Consider the following 23,817-nt stretch of genomic DNA (forward strand, 5'->3'; position numbering starts at 1 on the left):
TTTTCAAATTGCCCAAGTAATGGCAAGCTATTAGTGTGTGTGAGAAGAGCATAAAATAAGCTTATTAATTAAACAATATTTCTGAGGGCAGCAAGGAGAGTACGTCTGTGAAAATTGGCCTTGTGGGAGAATTAAACTGGTTTAGAATGAACAGGGGTATAGTATTTTTAAACATAATCCTGAAATAGAGCTAATTCAAAATTTTATGTGAATCTTTGATTAAATGTGTCAAGGTTGAATCTCTGTGATACTTCTGTGTTCACCTCAATTTATTAGCTTTGATCCTATATTTTAAAAGTCACTTTATATCTATAGTATTATATGGACAGTCACAATAAAGAACTTAGGCCAGAAGAAGTCTGCAGAACTATTTTGATCAAATAAAAGGTATTATAGGATTATTAAAGACAGAGAAAATTATCCACTAGTCATTTTTTTTAAAGAAAAAAAAGCAGATCTCATAGATACACATGTGATGATGTGGTGTTAGAGTATCCCCAAATACCTATTGTAGCACCAGATACTTATTTCATTTATTAGTTTATTAGCAGGTTAGGAGGTGGGAAGATGTGTGGGGAGGCAGTGCTGTAGAGGATGAGTTCCCAGTCTCAGACAGACATTGTGGGAGATATTGAAAAATTTAAATAAAATCTTCATCACAATTTGAATTTTTGAAGGGCTGGAGCCACAAAATTTGGATCTGGATTTTGAAACTCTGCCAATCAAACCCACAAATAAAAAGATCAGAGGACTTTAAATCCAGAATTTTGGTTTAGCACCATTGTAGAAATGTGGAAGCTGTCACAAATTGTTGACTTGTAACAGACTTTGGATTGTGAACCACCTCCCATTCAGTGGTGTTTCCGTTCAGGGATTTGATTTACGTACAACTTTAATTTGAAATAACAAAAGACCCATTAAACCCAAGGTTATTCATCTTTGGGGAATGCTGGTCATTCATAAATTGCTTAAAATATGTTGTATGAGTTTTTGCTGGTTGATCACTTTAAAATGCAGTTCTGCTCTGCAATGTGAATGTGTAAAAAATGCATTGTGGGTATGACAGGGTGGTGATGTTTAGGAATACAGGCTGATCTGTTAGTCACCCTAGGCACAGGTGATAAAACTCTGCATTAAGATTCACTGTAATTACTAACTAATGGTGCTAGCAGGTGAGGCCAATTAAGTCCAACAAAGCTGTAAGAGGTGGAAGTCAGGTTAGGGAAATGTAAAGCTTAGGCTGATGCTGTAGTTTTGTGAGTATCAATAACGCAAACACTCCTTCACTCTGGGACATAATTAGGACACTAACTCAAGGTCCCTGTGTTCTTCCTATCTTGGCCTGCTAACAGTAGGTTTTCATGTTTATTTATTTTTAATGACTCTAGATCAAATGTGCTTTGTTTAATGCTTTTTCCTCTAACTTCAATCCTGCCATCTCATTCTCAGATTTGAAAGTAATACGACTTTCTTCTACCACAGAGAGTTTATTCATATTTACTTATATACTCAGTTCCAACTTTGCTGTCTTCAAAAACCACTTTCAAAAGACTGGGCAGACTTGCACTAGTGTAACTGACTTGAAAGGTTAAGAAACAAGACTGTTGTTCATGCATAGAATCTAGCTTACTCTCCCATAGCTGCTTTTAGTTAATCACAGCCAACAGGAATAAAAAGTACTAAAACTTTTAGTTACTGGAGTAAGTGGATAGGACTTTGAATAGATAGAAGGTACAGATTTGTTCTAAAGATAGTACTATTTTTACATAAAGCACATTCTCTCCTAGTTAGTGACTAAGTGATTTATAAACTAGAATTTAAGCCGTGTCCATTTCCTGTAGGTAAGTGCACAGTCGCACAGAATTGTATGAAATCTCACATTCCTATTTTTTCAATTCATGCTACTTGGAGAATTATTAGAATCACTTAGCATTCTACAATTCTCACTGAATAAACTATATAGGCTTAAAAGAAGGGCATTTACAAATAATTACCTCCTACAGACCATCTATGTTGTTATCAAGGGGCTTGTAACCTATAAGGCTTCACACTTCTCCTGTGCCATTTGGTGTTCTATGGAGTGAGACCAATGTAGAGCTTTTCAAAACACACTGCCACAGCTATTTTTCCCCTTCTACCTACAATAAATACAAGTAAAATCCAATGTATGAAAGTGTGTGTACCTCAAATATTTCATGTAGTTGTTAAAGATGTTTTATATAAATCTTCAGTAGATCTGTTGTTTGGGTGAGCTAGTGAAAAATACCAACGCAACACTTGTTTTAATAGTCTTTTACTTAACTTTTGATTTTTCTACTTATAAAGGGGATACAGCTGCTTTAAATGGGATAAATATATTGAAAAATGTTAAATCTTAGGAATTAAATTGGCAGTTTCAGGACTAGATGATAGGTCTATTAGTACAAGCAGGAAGAACATCAACATAAAATAAAAAAAATACTTTCACTTTTTCCCACTTTTGTCTGCTGCTTTCTCCATTGATATTCTCCCTGGTCTCAATCCTGCAAACACGTATTCAAGTAAAGTTAAGCACATGCTTAAGTACTCCTTTGAAGTCAATGGCATAGTCACATGGATAAAGTTATTCATGTGCATCAGGGTTGGGGTCTAAACTAGTATTCATTAATGCTTTGGGTCAGCAAGGTACTTAAACGCACTTCTGACTTAAAGTACAACAGTCCCTTTGACTTATAAGAATACTCACATGCTTAAATGCTTTCCTTAATCAGCCTCTGATATCTCACTGTAAATTATTACAGTGGCATTGCTCGCTCCCTGCCCCCCCCCCCATCAGGGTCAGTGGCATGATCTTTGTGTGAGCTATTTATTCTATTATCAGTTTTTTATTGTCTTTCAGTTTTCAGCAAAGTGATACTGACTTTCCAGAGCAGATTACCAATAGCGGGTCATTTGTTTTGGTTTTCATTAAAGTAATGGTTATATGCAAAAGGTTCAGCATCCGAGTAGAGTGATATATTTTTCAAGTATAAATATTGTTGGCCTGATCTTCAGAGGCAGGGGAAAGTTCAAGATAAAGGACAAAGATAAAACAGAAAAGGACTGGGGATATGAGAGTGAGAGAGAAAAGAGAAGATGATAAAAGAAGAAAAATCAGAAGTTTATACCAGGTGAGGGAAGGAAAGATGATTTAGCAATTAGGGCACCACTTCTGTGATTCAAGAGGCCAGTCTTTAATTCTCTGTTCCACTGCAGACATCCTGTGTGACTGTGGTTGGGCAAGTCATTTAGTCTCTCTGGGCTTTGGTTCCCCATCTGTAAAATGGGCATAATAGCACGTCCCTACCGCACTAAGGTGTTGCAGATAAACACATTAAAGATATGAGGTGGCGGGATACTATAATAATGGAGGGAAGGGGGCATATAAGTACCTAAACTGGAGATGGAGCAGACTGTGTGCATTGGCTAGAGTAAGAGATGACATCAGGCAGATTGGGGTAAGAGGTACACTGTGTTTAAAATTCCTTCTCAAATCAATGAGAAGGGATTTCAGTGGTGGCAGCACAAAGCAATCCCTGCCAAAGTTATGTGAAACATTCCCAGAGAAAGCAGAAACCCAGATGAAATACACCTGATCTGGGGTCTCAATCCAAATATTAAATTGTGTGAGGTCAGCTGAAGGATGTGAGAGAGAGAGACACCCGAGTTATGTTCACTTTACTAGTCAAGCATGTTCTATTTTCAGCCCTGAAGAAACAAAGCTATTTCATAAAAATCACAATCTGTTTTTTCTTATACATGTATACACTATTAAATGGATGGAAGACTAGTTGGCTCAAAGTATGGATGATGGAATCTAAAGTTTTATTACTTGTTTGCTCTTCAAACATAGTGCAGGTAACTAGTAACCAAAGTTATCACACCTGCAAAGTTTGGTACCCTAAGTGGAATGATCTGGAGGTATGTGTTTCCCCTACACTGTTCATCACAAAATCCACTGATGCAGTTGACACTAACCAGCAACTTTTTTGAAGGAACAGCTCAAAGGCAGTCTGAAGAAGCTTTTAGGTGCTCCTGATTTGTAAGATAAATACACACATCAGTCTCCTGAGCTGCTAAATTGGACCTTTTCACCTGAATTACGTTTATGTACAATCCCCATTTTGGATTTTCTGCTGCTTTTTATTGATCCTTGAGAGACTGATTTTAGTTAGTAGCTGCTAGTGGAAGGGCTAGAAGGTAGAAAATGTTGTTGTTCAATTTTATGTAATGTTCCTTTGTGTACTTGAAGGGTTTAGCCAAAATTTCTACAGAATGTGCTCAGGGCACAGGTCTTATATGCTCATACTGTAATTCAGAGACACCCAAACTAACTTCGTAAGGAACAACATCATGCACTGCTCTTCAGGGTGGACTATTTCCATACCAAATTGCAAGTTTCCACCGAAAAGGCAAAGTTTTTTCATTATCTGAAAATGGCTTTTTGTATTTAAGGTACTTCTATGACTCTGCATTATCATAATAGCTAAATAAATAACCTTCTTTACTGTATTTACCCAAACAACACTCCTGGGAGATAGGCAAGTACTATTTATTCCCATTTTTACATTACTAAGAACTAAGGCACTGGGAGACTAAATGACTTGTCCAAGCAAGTGGTAGAGCAGGGACTTGAACACAGGTCTCTAAAATCCTGGTCTCTTAACCACTGGGTCATTCTTTCGCTCCATGGAAAATGGGATCATGGCTCATAGAAAATATTTTACATTCTTAATTATGGGAGCTTTATTGCTTCCATTCTGAGTTATACAGTTCCTTCCTTTAATATTATCTTGCACTTACTGTGTAAGAGCACCTGTCATATGAATGACTAAAGTGCTATAGTTTTAAACCAGGATTGGCAACCTTTGGCATGTGGCCCGCTAAGGTAAGCCCCCTGGTGGGGTGTGTGTGACGTTATTGACAGAAGCTGGGACCGTATAGATCATTGTTGCAAGCAAGGTCCTGTAGTGGAATCAAATCTTATATAAAGAGGGTCAAATGAGGTGTCTAAGACAAGGTTATGGTTTGCTGATTATGATTTTGCTGTCTATATGTGTGTATCATTTTTGTAGTTGAAGTTATGAATATTAGCTCTATACTGTCTGTATTTCAAGCTTATGCTATGCTTCTGGATGACACCCCAGACAAGTTGGTGTTAGCTCTGCCTAGCCTGCTGGATGGCCCATTAAGGACCAGCTACACAATTGACCCATTGAGAGAAGGCAGACACGCCTTGTGACTCATCAAGGTATGCAGGGACATGCCTATGGATAGAATTCTGAGGTTTTTCCATGCCGTGTGTTGGACAGCTTGTCTTTGGAACAAAGAAAGAAAGATCACATGGCATGAGAATATAAAAAGCTGCTGCAGCTCCTCCTTCTGGTCTTCAATCCTGCTTCTTACCTCTGGAGGAACTTTGCTACACTGAAGCATTGAACAAAGGACTGAGAGACCCATCTCAGCTGTGGATGTTCTCCAGAGACTTAATTTGAACCTGCAGTTTATTCTATCACTGCAGCAAGCCTGAACCAAGAACTTTGCCATTATTGTATGTAATTGATTCCATTTAATCAGTTCTAGCTCTCATCTGTATCTTTTTCCTTTTATGAATAAACCTTTAGATTTTAGATTCTAAAGGATTGGCCATAGCGTGATTTGTGGGTAAGATCTGCTTTGTATATTGACCTGAGTCTGGGGCTTGGTACTTTGGCATCGAGAGAACCTTTTTTCTTTTACTGGGGTATTGGTTTTCATAACCTTCATCCCCATAACGAGTGGCACTGGTGGAGATACTGGGAAACTGGAGTGTCTAAGGGAATTGCTTGTGTGACTTTTGGTTAGCCAGTGGGGTGAGACCAAAGTCTGCTCTGTTTGGCTGGCTTGGTTTGCCTTAGAGGTGGAAAAACCCCAGCCTTGAGATGTAACTGCCTTGCTTGAAGCAATTTGTCCTGAATTGGCACTCTCAGTTGGGTCTCACCAGAATCAGCATCGTTACAGTGGGACGGGACTGTTTGTTTACCTGCCGTGTCTGCAGGTTTGGCCAATAGCAGCTCCCACTGGCCACGGTTCATTGCTCCAGGCCAATGGGGGCAGGAAGTAGCGGCTAGCACATGTCTCGGCCACACTGCTTCCCACAGCGCCCATTGGTCTGGAGCCAGTGGGAGCTGAGATCTGCCGAACCTGCGAACGCGGCAGGTAAACAAACCGGCCTGGTCCTCCAGGGGGCTTACCCGGGCTGGCCACGTGCCGAAGGTTTCCAATCCCTGTTTTAAACATTACTTAAACCTGTAAACATAGGAAAGTGTATTAGGGGACACTGTGGTAAACAGAATTTAAGGGTGAATTCAGCTTTCGTTAATGTAAAGGTAACCATTGACTCCAATGGGAGTTGGATCAGGCCTTGAGTAATTTTATGAAAATGGATTGAATTAAGAATTTCTGGAACCCTATATTGACTGATTCTATGTCATGTGCCTGGAATTTTACAGGAGATATGTATACACAGTCTCTCTTATTCTGTGTCATGTTGACTTTCTTACTCATTGAATATATTTTACTAGCCTTTTTACCCACCAGCTTAATCTGAACCTAGACAGCTCCTTTTCCTTTTCTGACCACTTATGTCTCCCCAGCCATAGCTGTGATCACCTTGATGATGATGTCATGTAGGTCAGTCAAGTTGTTTTTTAAAAATATATCTTTGTGAACAGCAGTGGGCAACTAGAAGCTGTGTTGTGGACGAACTGCTAGCCAACACATTGGTTTCCTTATAGCCAGAGCCAACGATCTCCCAGGAGTATAAGCCCTCAGTGCCGGATGCCACTTATGCTAGTTTGGTAAGTTAGTTTTTATTTTAATATAGTGTTAGATAAGAAAACTCTCTTACGAATAAAGGGTGGATAATTATGTATTTCCTTTCATCCTTTTGTGATAGGCAATGGGAATGAATTAATACTGCTTGTAGGACTATCATTTACTAACCTCCTGGTTTTGTGATACCTTTGCGACCTTAATATTGTATTAAAATAGTTGCTTACCTTCAAATAGCACTTGTCTATGCACAGAAGCTGTTTAACTAAACAGGTTAAAACCATTAAAAACTAACAACTTATATTGTGTTAGCTGCTTGGATAAACGAACACCAGGTTTAAATTGAATTAATAGTGTCAATAAGAATTATCACTGTTTTTAAAACACCTTTAGTTAAACTGTTACAACTTTGTGTGTAGACCAAGACTTACAGTTTGTAAGGGCTTTAAGATCACCAGATCAACAAATTTGTTACACACACTATTTGGTGCTCTGTGTGTGTGTGTGTGTGTGTATGTACATACTATACAGTAAATTCATTATTTTAATGAGGAATGTAAATGCAAAGCAGAACAGAAAAAAACAAAATTGACACATGCATTATGGGATCTTTGATGCTCACACAGAAATACAAAACGACAGTGTTTAAATCTAATTCAGAGATATATTTGTGTGGTGTAAATAAGTCTTACATAATTTTATTACTTAGTGGTGATCCTGACTGTCATTGCTGATGACAGGGGATCAATATGAACATCAAAAGGTGGATAAGGAATTGTTTAAAGGGGAGACTACAACGGGTCCTACTGAAAGGTGAACCGTCAGGCTGGAGGGAGGTTACCAGTGGAGTTCCTCAGTTTTGGGACCAATCTTATTTAATCTTTTTATTACTGACCTCGGCACAAAAAGTGGGAGTGTGCTAATAAAGTTTGCCAGTGATACAAAGCTGGGAGATATTGCCAATTCAGAGAAGGATCGGGATATTATACAGGAGGATCTGGGTGACCTTGTAAACTGGAGTAATAGTAATAGGATGAAATTTAATAGCGAGAAGTGTAAGGTTATGCATTTAGGGATTAATAACAAGAATTTTAGTTACAAGTTGGGGACGCATCAATTAGAAGTAACGGAAGAGGAGAAGGACCTTGGAGTATTGGTTGATCATAGGATGACTATGAGCTGCCAATGTGATATGGCTGTGAAAAAAGCTAATGCGGTTTTGGGATGCATCAGGAGAGGTATTTCCAGTAAGGATAAGGAGGTTTTAGTACTGTTATACAAGGCACTAGTGAGACCTCACCTGGAATACTGTGTGCAGTTCTGGTCTCCCATGTTTAAAAAGGATGAAATCAAACTGGAGCCGATACAGAGAAGGGCTACTAGGATGATCCGAGGAATGGAAAACTTGTCCTATGAAAGGAGACTTAAGGAGCTTGGCTTGTTTAGCCTAACTAAAAGAAGGTTGAGGGGAGACATGATTGCTCTCTATAAATATATCAGAGGGATAAATACAGGAGAGGGAGAGGAATTATTTAAGCTCAGCACCAATGTGGACACAAGAACAAATGGATATAAGCTGGCCACCAGGAAGTTTAGACTTGAAATTAGACGAAGGTTTCTAACCATCAGAAGAGTGAAGTTTTGGAATAGCCTTCCAAGGGAAGCAGTGGGGGAAAAAGATCTATCTGGCTTTAAGATTCTACTCGATAAGTTTATGGAGGAGATGGTATGATGGGATAATTATTAATTGGTATTAATTATTGATTGGTAATTAATTGATCTTTAAATATTCAGGGTAAATAGGCCTAATCCCCTGAGATGGGATATTAGATGGATGGGATCTGAGTTACCCAGGAAAGAATTTTCTGTAGTATCTGGCTGGTGAATCTTGCCCATATGCTCAGGGTTTAGCTGATCGCCATATTTGGGGTCGGGAAGGAATTTTCCTCCAGGACAGATTGGAAGAGGCCCTGGAGGTTTTTCGCCTTCCTCTGTAGCATGGGGCACGGGTCACTTGAGGGAGGCTTCTCTGCTCCTTGAAGTCTTTAAACCACGATTTGAGGACTTCAATAGCTCAGACATAGGTGAGGTTTTTCGTAGGAGTGGGTGGGTGAGATTCTGTGGCCTGTGTTGTGCAGGAGATCAGACTAGATGATCAGAATGGTCCCTTCTGACCTTAGTATCTATGAATCTATGAATCTATGGTGGAGAGTTGATGGTTGTATTGAATTATATGGACTGGAGTCTTGATTAGCACAATACCATGTGCACTCAAATTCTTGCTTCTGTCAAAAAGGTTAAACAATCATTTTGGACACAGCTTGTGAACTAAGGAAAGATGATTAGGCTCAGGGAAGACTTGTCATGTGAAAAACAAGTAATGAAACAAAATGGAAAAAAAGAAAAAAAAAACTCGAGATGATAAAATGCCTTTGGCTTTGTGCTGCTGGATTTTGAAGATGACAATTAATATAATTGAATGTATCTAATATTGTTAAGTTTAGCTGGTGAAGCAGTTTGAGGCAAAGGAACTTGAAAAGAGTTGCACCCCCCAAATGTTGGGGCTAGCAAAAAAACAGAATGATCCCAAGGGACTGCTCTAATGTATGTATTGGGGAAGTATCACTTTGTGGGTCATTGCCAAAGCATAGAGTAGCCAAAGCTCACTGTACTCTGGCCACATTTCCTTCATCTCCTAAAAAATCCCCTCTTGCTCATGGCCCCAGAATGTCTTACAAAAGAAGTTGTGAATTGGGGAACGTGACTTAGAGCAGTTGCCCATCACCACCAGGGAATCCTCTGTACATATTTGGGTTACTCAGTGAAGAGAACTGCAAGCTATGGGGCACCTACTGCAAGCAGAAACAAGAATAAAGGCTTGTTAGGTCTGAATTGGAACCCCCAACAGGGGCTGGTTGCCTTTCTTCTAATTATTAACTGTTGTGATGTGCCTGATTATGTCAAAATTAATTGACTATATACAGTTCCCCCATTAAAGAAAGAAAGAAACATGCAGCACAACTAGCTGACCCAGTAGAGTTCTTTTTCATTTGTGGGTGTTTTGTGGTTTTGTGGTTTTTGCTGAGTGCTACCATCTGCTTAATAGAGGAGGATTAGATGTGACCCCCATATGAGTCAATCACTACAGCTTTAATGTAAGGTGTTCAGATATCAAGCTGACAGGCGCAGTGTAAGAATTTAAACAGAAATACCTGTTCAAAGGGCATGCTGTTGAATTCTGTGTGGTTTCTTCTTTTTCTCCCCTCCCATTGAAAATGGTTGTGTTTTTTCTGCTGCACTCCACCTCCTGGTGCTGTCACTAGTTCTGCCATTTTTTTCATAGTACTTTGGAGTGATGGTATTTCAAAGGTCATTTGTGGTCACCTTTTCCAGCCCCCTGCAGCTCACTATACTTTATATCTAGCGATTTAATCTTGCCTTTAATGCATCTAAAGATTGAACAATAACTACTTCACAAAACAAACCATTCTACTCTGATTGTCCTTCCTGTCAGAAAGTTTTTTGCTATTAACCAAGCAAAATTTATTCTTTTAATTCAGCCCATCACTCGTTGTTTTATGACTAATGTCCAAAGTGACTAATTCTTCCCCTCTTACGTTATTGCCCGTTAAGTATTTATATAGTTATCATGTTCCTCCTTAAGTGTCATTTCTTTAGACTAAAAAAATGGAATCCTTTAATCTTACTTTGTAAATTGTATTTTATGTAGAAATAAAAAAAGATGGGGTTATCAGAGATTTGTCTTTTCACAGACACTACAATAGTTAAAATAATTTACTCTTCTGTGAAGTTCTGCAGTTGACTTAGTAAAAGCCTTTTCCTTCCCCAGGAGCAGATGAATGGCAATAAGGAAAAAGTTCAAAACTGGCTATGTCTCTCTCCTTGACTTGTGTGGGGTTTACAGAGAAAACAGGGCTGTTTGAAACAGTAGCTGTAAAACATGATCTCTAAATGTTACTTTTTATTCTGTATCATACCGTTCAGTGTTTGCTAACTGAAATGTATTTGAAATGATTAGATGTTAATTTTTAAAGGTATTTTATTAAATTAAAGCTAAAGGCACAACCGCAGGTCTGGATTAATCCTGCTTCACTATCTATGATCATTTCTGCCCATAGCAATCTTTTTAAGAAAGAAAGAAAGAAAGAAAGAAAGAAAGAAAGAAAGAAAGAAAGAAAGAAAGAAAGAAAGAAAGAAAGAAAGAAAGAAAGCCAAATTAATCATATAATTCATCTGTGGAGCTGTGTTATCACTGGATAATCACCCTAAGTGTGAGCAAAACCAACATCTCTTAAGGTTCTGGTTTCTTGTTCCTCTACTCCTGCATCAGGCATAGAGAGAGAGTGAGGTAGTGTCATAGTTCAGGGAAACTGCTCCCATATTCCACTTTCATGGTCCACCAAGGGCACACACTTTTAGGCTTCTGGTTCCCTGCCTTCACCTCCCTCAGGCCGAGATCCACGTTTCTCTCCCTCCTGACTGGAGGCTTTCAAAGCTACACAGTTCCTGGCCTTACCCTGTGATATCCCCAGCAAAGCCAGACTTCCTAATCATAGAATCAAAGGACTGGAAGGGACCTCAAGAGGTCATCTAGTCCGTCCCCTCGTGGCAGGACTAGGTATTATCTAGACCATTCCTGACAAGTGTTTGTCTAACATGCTCTTAAAAATCTCCAATGATGGAGATTCAACAATCTCTCTAGCCAATTTATTCCAGTGCTTAACCTAACTTGACAGTTAGGATTTTTTCCCTAATGTCCAACCTAAACCTCCTTTGCTGCAATTTAAGCCCACTGCTTTTTGTCCTATCCTCAGAGGTAAAGAACAATTTTTCCCTCCTCCTTGTAATAACCTTTTATGTACTTGAAAACTGTAATCATGTCCCCTCTCAGTGTTGTCTTCTGCAGACTAAACAAACCCAATCTTCTCTCATAGGTCATGTATTCTAGAACTTTAATCATTTTTGTTTCTATTCTCTGGATTTTCTCCAATTTGTTCATATCTTTCCTGAAATGTGGTGCCCAGAACTGGACACAATATTCCAGTTGAGGCATAACCAGCATGGAGTAGAGCGGAAGAACTATTTATTGTGTTTTACTTACAACAATCATGATAGTACATCCAAGAATTATGTTTGCTTTTTTTTTTTTGCAACAGTGTTACACTGTTGACTCATATTTTGCTTCTGGTCCATTATGACCCCCAGATCCCTTTCCACAGTACTCCTACCTAGGCAGTCATTTCCCATTTTGTATGTGTGCAACTGATTGTTCCTTCCAAAATGGAGTACTTTGCATTTGTCCTTGTTGAATTTCATCCTATTTACTTCAGACCATTACTCCAGATCATTTTGAATTTTAATCCTATCCTCCAAAGCACTTGCAGCTTGGTATCATCTGCAAACTTTAGAATTGTACTCTCTATACCATTATCTAAATCATTGATGAAGATATTGAACAGAGACAGACTCAGAACTGATAGGGACCCCACTCATTATGTCCTTCTAGCATGACAGTGAACCACTGATAACTACACTCTGGGAATGGTTTTCCAACCAGTTTTGCATCCACTTTATAGTAGCTCCATCTAGGTTGCATTTCCCCAGTTTGTTTATGAAAAGGTCATGTGAGACATTATCAAAAGCTTTACTAAAGTCAAGATATACCACCTCTACCACTTTTCCTCTATCCACAAGGCTTATTATCCTATCAAAGGAAGCTATCAGGTTGGTTTGGCATTATTTGTTTTTGACAAATCCATGGTGACTGTTACTTATCACCTTATCTTCTAGATATTTGCAAACTGATTGCTTAATTATTTGCTCCATTATCTTTCCAGGTACAGAAGTTAAGCTGACTGGTCTGTAATTCCCTGGGTTGTACTTATTTCCCTTTTTATAGATTATCACTATATTTGCCCTTTTCCAGTCCTCTGGAATCTCTCCTGTCTTCCATGACTTTTCAGAGAAAATCGCTAATGGCTCAGATATATCATTGTCAGGTCCTTGAGTATTCTAGGGTGCATTTCATCAGGTCCTGGTGACTTAAAGACATCTAATTTGTCTAAGTAATTTTTAACTTGTTCTTTTTCTATTTTAGCCTCTGATCCTACCTCATTTTCACTGACGTTCACAATGTTAGATGTCCAATCACCACCAACCTTCTTGGTGAAAACTGAAAAAAAGAAATCATTAAGCACCTCTGCCATTTCCACATTTTCTGTCATCCTCTTCCCCTCCCCACCCCCCGGCCACACACACATGTTGAGTAATGGGCCTACACTGTCCTTCGTCATCCTTTTGTTTCTAATGTCTTTGTAGAATGTTTTCTTATTACCCTTTAAATCTCTAGCTAATGGGCACCCTACACTTTTCTTTCTTGCCAGAGGCTATGAACAGCATAATTACTGACAGATACAAGTCACCACACAGCACTTTATTCTTAAGGTGAAAGCATTAGAGAGAAAACATTAAAAATAATAAGCAAACCTGCATGCATGTGAAAAAAGCTTACCAGAGGTCACCCCACCTCCACCCTCAGGCTAGGGTGTCAGTTGTTCAAAACTCACAATTGGGTTTTCCCCGTGGTTACAGGTTCATAACTGTCTCAGGTTCAGATCCAGAACAACAAGATGGGCAGTTCAGCTGTTTCTGTATACAGATTGGGCCTTTGATCTCCACTCTCTGGGAACAGGTAATCAGCAGACAAGCACCCTCTCCTTGGGGCGTACCTTCAACAGCCTGGGGTTTTGCATAACTGGAGGAGAGAAACTTGCATTAACTTCCCAGTAGGTAGCCCACCAGGAAATCCACTTCACACTCAATGTCACAAAACACTCTTGTCTGGAACATTTTCAATATAGTCCTTTGAACTCCCAGGCCTCACATCACATCTTTGCCCTAGAGAGGTTACATGCAATCCAAACCCATAATAATATATAAACTTTGCACCTAATACACTGGACCCAAAAGATAATGAATTTTAATTCAATAAGGTCTCCCAAAGATATGCAGGAAATTGAAATATCTGTCACAGGCAAAAAGGTACATTAAAGTTAAACCACCTGTGCTCTTCTCACATTCTGGCCCCAGTATAACTTAGAGCACTTACACTGTGTTTCTCATAACTCCCTACGGGTGTAGCATAGAGTGGCCCAGACTCTCCCAAACAATCTCCTGTAGCCTATCCCCACCTCATGCCTACTATATCCTGAATGCTGGGAACAGGACCATTATAGAATCTTTATACCAGGTCTACATTGGCCAGCAAGGCCCCCTTTGCAAAGGCTATATTCAGAGGACCATTTCCATCCTTAGGGAGGCTTGTTTATACTCCTAGGGGGGTGTAATGGAGCCTCGTGTGACCAAAAATTGAGACTAAAGAGATCCATTTAGGTGCAGATATCCAAATGGACACTTTTGGATGAGAGACTGATATGGAGAGTGTCTCCCCTGATTATCCCCAAACTTTGCAGAGTTTGGTCCTGATATAGGGGCTTTGTGCCTCCTCAAATTTTGCAGATCAAGAGATTATTCCCTGCATAATTCTCTTGGTTAGGTTAGGATGAGTTAGGCTAATAAAAGGCACATAACTATGTTTGTTTTAGTGTAATCTCCTGAAAATCATTGTTCTACATGAACCTATTTAATGCCATCTGATTTTTGTGACACCCTGACAACAATTAATTTGATGACAAACCTGTCCTCTCTTGCAAAAGTTGCAATAGGTTCTATTAAATGCTAGGGCTGGAATCTTGCCAGACAAACTTCCCCATGTGTTTATCAATCTGTTCAGTTTTAAACTTGGAGATTTGTAAGTATAGGCATGAAGCTAAAAATACATTTCTTGGCAGTATGCTCATTTGGATTTTTTTCCCTGCAACTCATCAGAGCAAATGAGAGGATTTTCCATCTGTTTTGATCCTCTTATTGTTTTAAATCTCCTTTTCATAATCTGCCTTTTGGAAGTATTTAAAGAGAATATTTGGAGACGTTTCACACCCAGGTAACAAACCTACTAGATTCCAATTAAAATATGTTGATTACTTTGTGTATTTTGTGGGTTTGACCCATTTAAATTAAGAACTTCAGATTTTGTGTAATGAATTATATAGTTTGAGATTTGACTCATTTGTTTAACCAAGATTATTTCATACAATACTGGTTTAGAATGTAGGGCTGGATTCTCACCTTGGGTAAATCGGGGTAACTTCATTAGGTTCAGAGGAGCTATACCAATTTTCACCAGCTCAGAATCTAGTCCTTACATTTTCCATTATCTGCTAAGCCTAAAATGTTATCAACATTCGTATAGAAAAGTCCTCAGGCTCTAAGAGAATAGAACTCTGCCTGCAATATATTATTGCTACAAAATTCTAAAGGAGGGTTAAAATACATATATAGAAATGATCTCAAACAACTCAACTGTTGTATTTTAATATTTTCTCTTATGTGCTCCCAAAGGTTCTACCAAAATAAAAAAAATAAGAGGATTATGAATGAACAACACTGATAGGATTTTTTTCTGTAGGGGAAATAGTTCCAATCTAAAAGTTATTAACTCTCTTTTCCTTTGGGACATTAATGCACACGCACATCCAAAAGCACTACATTTAAAGAGTCAAGTTTACAAAGTCAAGAACTCAAAAGTTAGTAAATGGCAATATTAAGGTTGCCAGAGTATAAGATCATTTAATAAAGATAATATCAGAGTGCAAATACATGGGTCAACTGGCATCTCTAAGTTTTTCAGTGCTTGACTTTGGAACCTTAGCTTTCTTTAAATAGAGGGGTTCTTTTAAATGTAATTCGACACTGTACCCCATATTCTTCATAGCTGTATTATTATGATGCATCTGGTACAAAATGTCTTGTGAGGTGTCATTGGAAAAGTTATGATCTGCTGAATATGATTGTCCTATTTGTGTGCATGTATCATGTTTGTATCTGAAGTTATGAATATTGACTATGTATCTGTATTTCAAATGTGTTTACATCAGGGTGATACCAACTAGGCACAATGCTTCCAGTCTAGACAGCTGATTGTGAAGGGCCAATTCAGTGTAATGCACCATTAGGGGAAACAATAGGCCTTAGGAGAAGCTTGTCCTCCACCTGGTGAGCCTTCCTGAGAACACTTCAGATAGTCTATGAGTAATGGCTGCTATGACTCAAAAAGGTATGCAAGGGCATGTGACCAGACCACATGACACTGAACTCCATTACGGTACTGTATTTTTCCACAAATTGGACTGGGAACTGAGTTTGGAACAAAGGGTTCCCACCATGTGGAAAATCTATATAAGGCAGGGAGTGACATAATCTCTTGGCCTCACTCCCCACACAAGAGAAGTCCTGGAAACACTGGAGGAACAAAGACTGAAATGGGGGGGAAGTGCTGTTCCCAGCTAAAGAGTTTTCTAGCATGTGTATGGAAACTTGATGGATTGCTTGTATCATCAGTTAGTGTGAGAAATTAATTCAAAACCTATCCTTCTAGAATGTTAGGCTTAGTTTATGTTTTTGTTCATTTGCTAGGTAATCTGCCTTGACCTGTTTGCTACCACTTATCACTAAAAATCTATCTTTCTGTAGTTAATAAACTTGTTTTATATTTTATCTTTACCAAGTACTTTTTGAGTAAAGTGTCTAGGGAAAGTCTCAACTTGGTTAACACAAACTTGCTGTGCATATCTTTCCCACATCAAGGAGAGAGCAAACTGAATTACATTGTACAAATCCCTGTGCAGTGGAAGGTGGTATAATTCTGGGTTTATACTCCATCAGGAGTACAAGGTTGGGAAGTTGGGAAATTGGCTGTATGTCTTTGAGTGGCTTAGGTAATGCTCTCAGGTAACTTATTTGGGTGTGTGGTGCCACCTGCTGCCCTGTTAGGTGATAAGATGGCCTGGAAAGGCTGACTGAATCTCCAACAAAGCAGTGTGACAGAGGCCTGCCCAGCTGGGGGGTTAGAGTCCACAGTGATTCCCAGGGCCTTCAAACTGTACCCCAGAGGTGACAACTCGTCAACATTTTCTAATTTTTTTGGTTTTGTTTTTTAAAGCAAACTGGAAAACAGACAGTTATATGAAGTAGAATTGTACTGATTCCCACATGGTTCATCAGCAAGGTTGGAACCTTTAAATCTGCCACATAGACCTCTGACATTTGAGATAGTGAAGTAATTAATAGCAGTAGTAGTCTGTTATCCTTTATGTGGATCAATCCAGCAGGTTTCCTGGATATTTGCTGACTGCAGAGGAATGCTGGGATTCATGAATCCTGGGTTCTATTCCCTAATCTGGAGAGGAGTGATGATCTAGTGGTTATAGACCATTATTTCTCTACCCTATAATATTATTCCCTGCATCACGTCTCTGCTCCTCTCTCCCCCAAAATAACCTGTCTCTTTCACCTTTTTCACCACACCCATCATTTGTCTCTGTTTTGTATTACTCCTACAGCCTGTGACTGCCACAGTTGTCCTTTGCCCCTCTGCATTCCAATCACCAGCAGGAATGCAAAGAATATTGGAGAGAGTGTCTCCCTACTCTGTTCCTGTGCCTAGCATCACAATGGCACCTTGCTGCTAGTAGGTACTGTAACTCCTCACTTAACGTCCTCTCGCTTAACGTTGTTTCAAAATTACATCACTGCTTAATTAGGGAACATGCTAATTTAAAGTTGTACAATGCTCCCTTAACATTGTTTGGCTGCCCGCTCTGTACAGTGTATGTAAGATTTTGTGGAAGAACAGCGACTTACAAGGGAGCATTGCAGAAGTTCCTCTTCTCCTCCTGCTCCCCCTCCCTCCCAGCACTTCCCCCACCTCCAAACAGCTGTTTGGCGGTGCTTACGACTTTCTGGGGGCAGGGAAGGAGTGGGATGCGGCGTGCTCCAGAGAGGAGGTGGAGTGGGGGTGGGAAGAGGTGGACCTGGAGTGGAGCAGGGATGGGACGAGGTGCGCCTGGAGCATCTCCCAGCAAAGTCGGTGCCTGTTCTTCTCCAGGTAAGCTGCCACTGCTGCTGCAAAGGTGCTTCCTAACGTCCTTGCCTGCAGCAGGCTGTGTCTGTGTGAGGTAAGCCAGGGGTGCTTCCCAACCACAGTACAGTACAGTACTGTACAGTAGATAATGCCTTTTGTCTGCCCCCCCAAAATTTCCTTGGAACCTAACCCCCCGCATTTACATTAAATCTTATGGAAAAATTAGATTAGTTTAACATCATTTCACTTAAAGTTGCATTTTTCAGGAACATAACTACAAGGCTAAGTGAGGAGTTACTGCACAATTATAGGGAAAGCCCTGAGCAGCCCCTGTATGTTTAGAGAAACCCTTGGAAAATTTAGCGGGCAAATGCGAACAAGTCTTCACTGATCTTGTCCAAACTGAGGAGCATTTATTTGTTTTGGAGATGCATAACTCCACCAAAATTGGACAGATTATTATTGGCACAGCAGAAGCAGTATACCTGAAACTAGGGGAACCATCTGCCAGATTCTTTAAATCTTAAATTTTAAGTCTTTACTTTACAGAATGGGATAGCTTCTCAAATAAATAATTGTAGGATTTTTTAATATGGGCAAAACACATTTTTCAATAATCTTGCTGTCAGAAATAGCTGAACAGTTTTGCTGAAACTTTCCTAAAGATATTGTCTGAAGCAGACATCTGGCAGGGAAAATTTCAGTCTGAGTGATTTCAGTTTGGAAAATAAGCAACTGAAAATGGCAGGGGTTTATAATAGAAAGTTTTAGGCAAACTTAAGGATAGGTCTCACATCCAGTTGTACCTTCAATGAACAAAAATGACCTATCTAGTTTTTCAAATGCCTTTTTGGCACTGGGTGATAAGATATTTTGCTTTTTATTACTTGGGCCGAATTCCTCTGCCCAGCACAGAGCCTCAGTAAGTGACTTTGTACAAAGGAGTTTCTTCAGTCGGGGAAATGGATTCCCTCTAGGCCATGGGGCACCAATGGAGTAACTGTGAATGCTGCACTGCACACTTATCACTATACTTATCATTTCCCTCCCTCCCCATCCATTTGTAGAGGCTGTCAAAACTATGCTTCATGTTGCACAGGGGTGTAGAGGCTCTGTGCATGATACCTCTGCTCCCAGTCTGGAGGAACATGTAGATTCAGTCTATTTCCTTTGGGGAACTGCTTCAGCATATGTGCCAAACCATAGCTGTTTGCTTGTGTCCTCTCTCTGTCCATGATTCAACAAAACCCTTAAGTATATGCTTAATTTCACCCTTTCAATAACTTCACTGCAATTTAAGCACATTTTTCAGAGTTTAGTGAAGCAGGACCTATGCACTGAGTTGTTACTGGGGTTTGTTCCTGTGCAACCAGAATTGTTGAAAGCTCAAGGCTTTTATTAAAGCAATAAAAGCAACATTTTGGCAATGCATTTTATTAGAGCACTGCATCATTTCATCACCTTTGGGGCTTTTCCTTGGCCTAAGAATTTAACCTCAAATATTCTTGTTGTTACGCTATGCAGTTACATTGAGTTCATTCTATTAATTTTGAATCTAGTTTGATTGGCATCAATTAATTATTCATTAATGGTCTGATTCTTTGGGAAATATTTTGGAATGGTTCTTCAGATCAATGTAAAGAATGGAGATTAGTATGTAAGAACCACAGAACCCTTTTGATGATATGGCTATTTTCCATGTTTCAGGAAGCTGATTTTGATGTAATTGATGCTACCCCAAGAATGTGAATTATTTTAAATGTATTTACAAAATTCCCCAATGTAGCAATCCAGAACTAGAAATTACATTTCTAGAATAACATTTTTAAAAGCATTCTGCATTGTCTTATCTATGTTCAAAATTGAAATCAGTGATAAAACTCCTATTAACTTAGTGGAAAAAGAGTTAGACCAACAGTGAGAGATTTTGAAAATTCCACTCTTAAAAAGACTTTTTTTTTTTTCCAAATGAGGGTGTCTAAAATTTGGCAGCTAGACCCATCTTAAGGCCCCAATCCTGCATTGTGTGATGTGTGAACAGACTGATGCTGGGTGCCCACTCCTTCAATGAGGCTGAATCTGCCTATGCTGATGCTGGGTGCCCATACTGTAAAGGATTGGGGCCTCACATGTCAACATAAAGAAAAGGAGCTCACTTCATCAGCTGTAGCTCACGAAAGCTTATGCTCAGATAAATTTATTAGTCTCTAAGGTGCCACAAGTCCTCCTTTTCTTTTTGCGAATACAGACTAACACTCCTGCTACTCTGAAACATGTCAACATGAGGCCTAATTTTCAGTTAATTCAGTGGTAGAATGGTTAGATTAGGGACTGGAGAGTCAGACCTTAAAGTTGTGTAGTTGGTTGTGCTGGATTTCTTTCTCATTTGAGCTGTAATATAAGGACACTGAAACAGTTGGTTACTGAGTTTCTGTGGAGACAGTGTAACCGGAGTAGTAATTAGACCATAATCGAAATTATTTTAAAAATACTTAGCATTTTTCTGCATGACACTGTATAGGAATAGAAATACCAAAAGATCTGTTTTTTCTAGTTTAAGTTTCTAAAAATCATAAACTTCTAATAAACCTTCTCTTTTTTTGTATTTTTGAACACTCTGCTGCAAGGCTGAGACTCTGTACGGTATGTCAAGTTTCAGGGTGCAGTGAATTTTTATCTCACCTCTAAAACGCCTTTCAAAAAGGTTTATAAGGGGAGTTCCTGTAGAACTGTAACTATATTCCAAGGAACAGCAAAAATATTTGATAAGTGCAAAATATTGAAACTTTCTAGCCAGCCTTAGAATAGAAAGTAAATAAACCAACATCTGGTATATAAAAGGCATGGGAAAACTCAAGGCTTGATCTTGAATCCCTAACTCACATGAATAGCCCCAAAGAAGTAAATAGTGATCGGCACTGGTTTTATATTAGCCCCTGGAAGAGGGCCCTTTGTTAAAGGACCTCATCTCTGATTTTCTTAGCTTCAAAACCTAGAGCTATTAGGCCTCATCCAGGTGCTGAGTTGCAGTTGGGATGATCAATACCATTCCGGTAGTGCTTAGAGTTTCCTTCTGCCATTTTTTGGCAGAAGAGATTTCCAGTATAAAGATATGGGCTTGAAACAGGGAGAAAGATTGACTGATTTCTACATTAGAACAAGTATTGAAGGGGAGAGTTTCTGTAGAAGAAGAACTTAGCAATTGGCAAAGATGGGAGGCACCACAGAGTGAGATGGCAACATGTAAGAGTCCCCTTTCTAGTGCGAAGGAGAAATGCCAATCTGACCAAAAAGGATAGTGGTAAATGACAATTACTGAAATGAGGGACAGTGTCCAGTGTGTTACCAATTCCTGTTTAACAAATGTAAAAAGTTACTGTCACTGAGTTTTGGATGTATTCTCTTTAAAATATTTTTTCTTTAATTTCACATGTACAGTTTTTTAAATCTTTACAATGATGGGTAAACAATATTAGTCTCACTTAACAGATGGTTTAATGGAGGCAAAGGAGTTTAAGCATTTTCTCTTGCATGAGGATCCTTAGGGATCCAGTGGCAAAGACAGAAATGTAATAGATAGATCTTGCTTCTAATTCCAGTTTTGGTGGAAACTTCCTATCAAATCTTTGGAAAAAGGTCTATCCTATCTGTCTCAGTTACTTCATCTGTGAAACAAGGATGACAATATTTCTGCACCTCCTTGTGGATGGTGAGAGATCTATGCTACTTAAATTATAAGCTGTTTAGGGTTGGGACTGTCTTTGTTCTGTTTGTGCAGCACCTAGCACCGTGGGGTCCTGGTCCATGACCGGAGCTCCTAGGTGCTATGGTAATTCAAACACTAATTAATAATATACCCAAGTAAAGTTCTATGTATTATGAAATTGATACATTGGAAGAGGAGGGTTCAGAAGTCATTATGATCTGACAGTCTTTCTAGGTCATGGCAGTACACAGGCATCACTTATAAAGATGTTCTAGCTGATCTATAGTGTTTCAGTGGGCTAGGCATTCAATAGCTGTGCCTGTATGCACCCCCACATCTAAGGTTATCATTGCGGCTTAAACTCAATAGTAGTTTTCTGTAGTACATGTACCTTTACCTATTTTCAAACGTTCAGACCTTTGTTGCTTGTCAACAGAATGTTTTGGAATAGATAAAATTGCATGTTACACATTAAAAGAAATACAGATGGTAAATTTCAAGTTAATTGGTTCCACCATTTTTAAATTATACCCAAGCTCATACTTGTATACAAAGGTGAGGATATTTTTTCCCCAATGAGGAAAATGTCCTTCCCTCCCCACCTCACCCCACCTTCTCAAAACTGAACCAATTAGCTGTGCATTTGTGTGAAAGGCTTTCCTAATCCTCACTCGCTGGATGGACATCAGATGGTGGTTCAGTACTTGCTGTTAGTGTGGCCCTCAACCTTCCATTGTTTTTGCTATTGTGACAGGATTTCTCCCTTCATTTCTTTACTGATCACTGGTTTTGGTTTGCTGGGGAGAAGTAGCTTCCTGTGCTGAGGTGTACGATCTTGTCTCCCTAAATAAGCTGTCTCAGACATCAATCTGGAGTTGTTTACTCTTTCCCCGATGCCCTCCTGCAGTTTAAAAATATCTTCCCTAGCTGAAAGGCATGAGTGATAATGATTTCCATTAGGTAAGAATCTGCTCCTCAGGTCAGCCTGTCAGTCATCATTTTGGAGGAAGGGATATTTTATGTCTAGTCTGCAAAGGCCAACATTCATACGTGCTGGGGGTGGTGCCGCACCCCCTGGCTTGAAGTGGTTTCCATCATATGCAGGATTTAGAGTTTGGCTCAATGGCTTTAGGCACCTCCACTGTACAAATTGTTCTAGGGCCCCTGCCAACATTTGCTTCATGCAGATACTTCTGAGGCAAAATACTTCCCTATTCCATTTTTAGCTTCCTCCTTCCCGAAAATAGGTAGCATCCTCTGCAATTGGAGAGCCCAGCAAAATCACATAGCCTTTTCATGTTACACAGTGATGAAAGCAATTTGGGGCTAAATAAGAGCCCATAATCAGTAAAGTGTTCAGGTCTGAAAACAGTTCTTGTTAATTATCTGCTGCTGCAAAAAACAGCAGGGGAAGCACAGAGGCTTTTGTTGAGTTATCACATGAAAAGGTAGTTATCTTTGTTTTAAGATTTTTTGGCAGTGAAATGGCAGAATGTTTCTTTGTTTAAACAGGCATTTAGAATTTGAAGGGCATTCTCTGCAAGATTATTATGAATATTCTGATAGAGGTCATATATTTTGCCTGAACATTTTGAAAATATCCCTTTAATATAGCAAATGTCTACACTATCTCTTCTTCAGGAAATAGCTAGAGTGACTGTTTAAACCAGATTATGATTAGAATCAATTAGAAGTTAACCTATTTATGTTTCTCAAATGAATTTGCCATAATGGGTATCTTGCTCTAAATACTGAACCCATTAAAATCAAACAAAAATATCAGGGGAAATGGACACCAAGCTGTTTTTCAAAGGGTTGTGTATTAGTGTTACAAGTAATTCTGCACAGAGAATAAAACAAAGCTACCCAATAATTTTGGATCTCCTTTTTCATATATCCAATAAAAAAATCCCCTCCTTTTGATGTAGATGATGATATAAGGGGAAATGTGAAAATAGAAATGTAATGATGGAGAGAAGCTTTAATCCACCTAATTAATACTAGCCCTTGCCATCTGCTCGAAAGTACACCCAAGAACCTAGTAAACTAGAAAATGTCCATTTTTTTTTCAATTGCATACTTTACAGTAAAGCTGGTCAGGATTTTTTCAACTAAACGTATTTGTCAGAAATGCCAATTTGTCAAAACAAAACTTTTTGGTTTCAACAAATTTGACTTGATTTAAAAAAAAAAGTTTTGAAATGGTCAAAATGTTGATTTTTTTACATTTTCTGAAGGAAAAATATCATGTTTTCAAGTTTAAAATGACTTTGGGGTT

The 23,817-nt window shown here is 39.0% G+C and overlaps 1 long non-coding RNA gene across 1 annotated transcript in view; it reads left to right on the forward strand.

Annotated features, from left to right (window-relative positions):
* Window positions 1-1,272: 1,272 nt before the first annotated feature.
* LOC122457726 overlaps window positions 1,273-23,817 on the forward strand; it is a 44,472-nt gene continuing 21,927 nt past the window's right edge. The window contains exon 1 of the long non-coding RNA XR_006277400.1: window positions 1,273-1,351. This is a non-coding gene — a long non-coding RNA (uncharacterized LOC122457726). The remainder of the gene's footprint in view (window positions 1,352-23,817) is intronic.

Source organism: Dermochelys coriacea, chromosome 1, assembly GCF_009764565.3.
Source record: "Dermochelys coriacea isolate rDerCor1 chromosome 1, rDerCor1.pri.v4, whole genome shotgun sequence".
Classification (NCBI taxonomy): Eukaryota; Metazoa; Chordata; order Testudines; family Dermochelyidae; genus Dermochelys; species Dermochelys coriacea.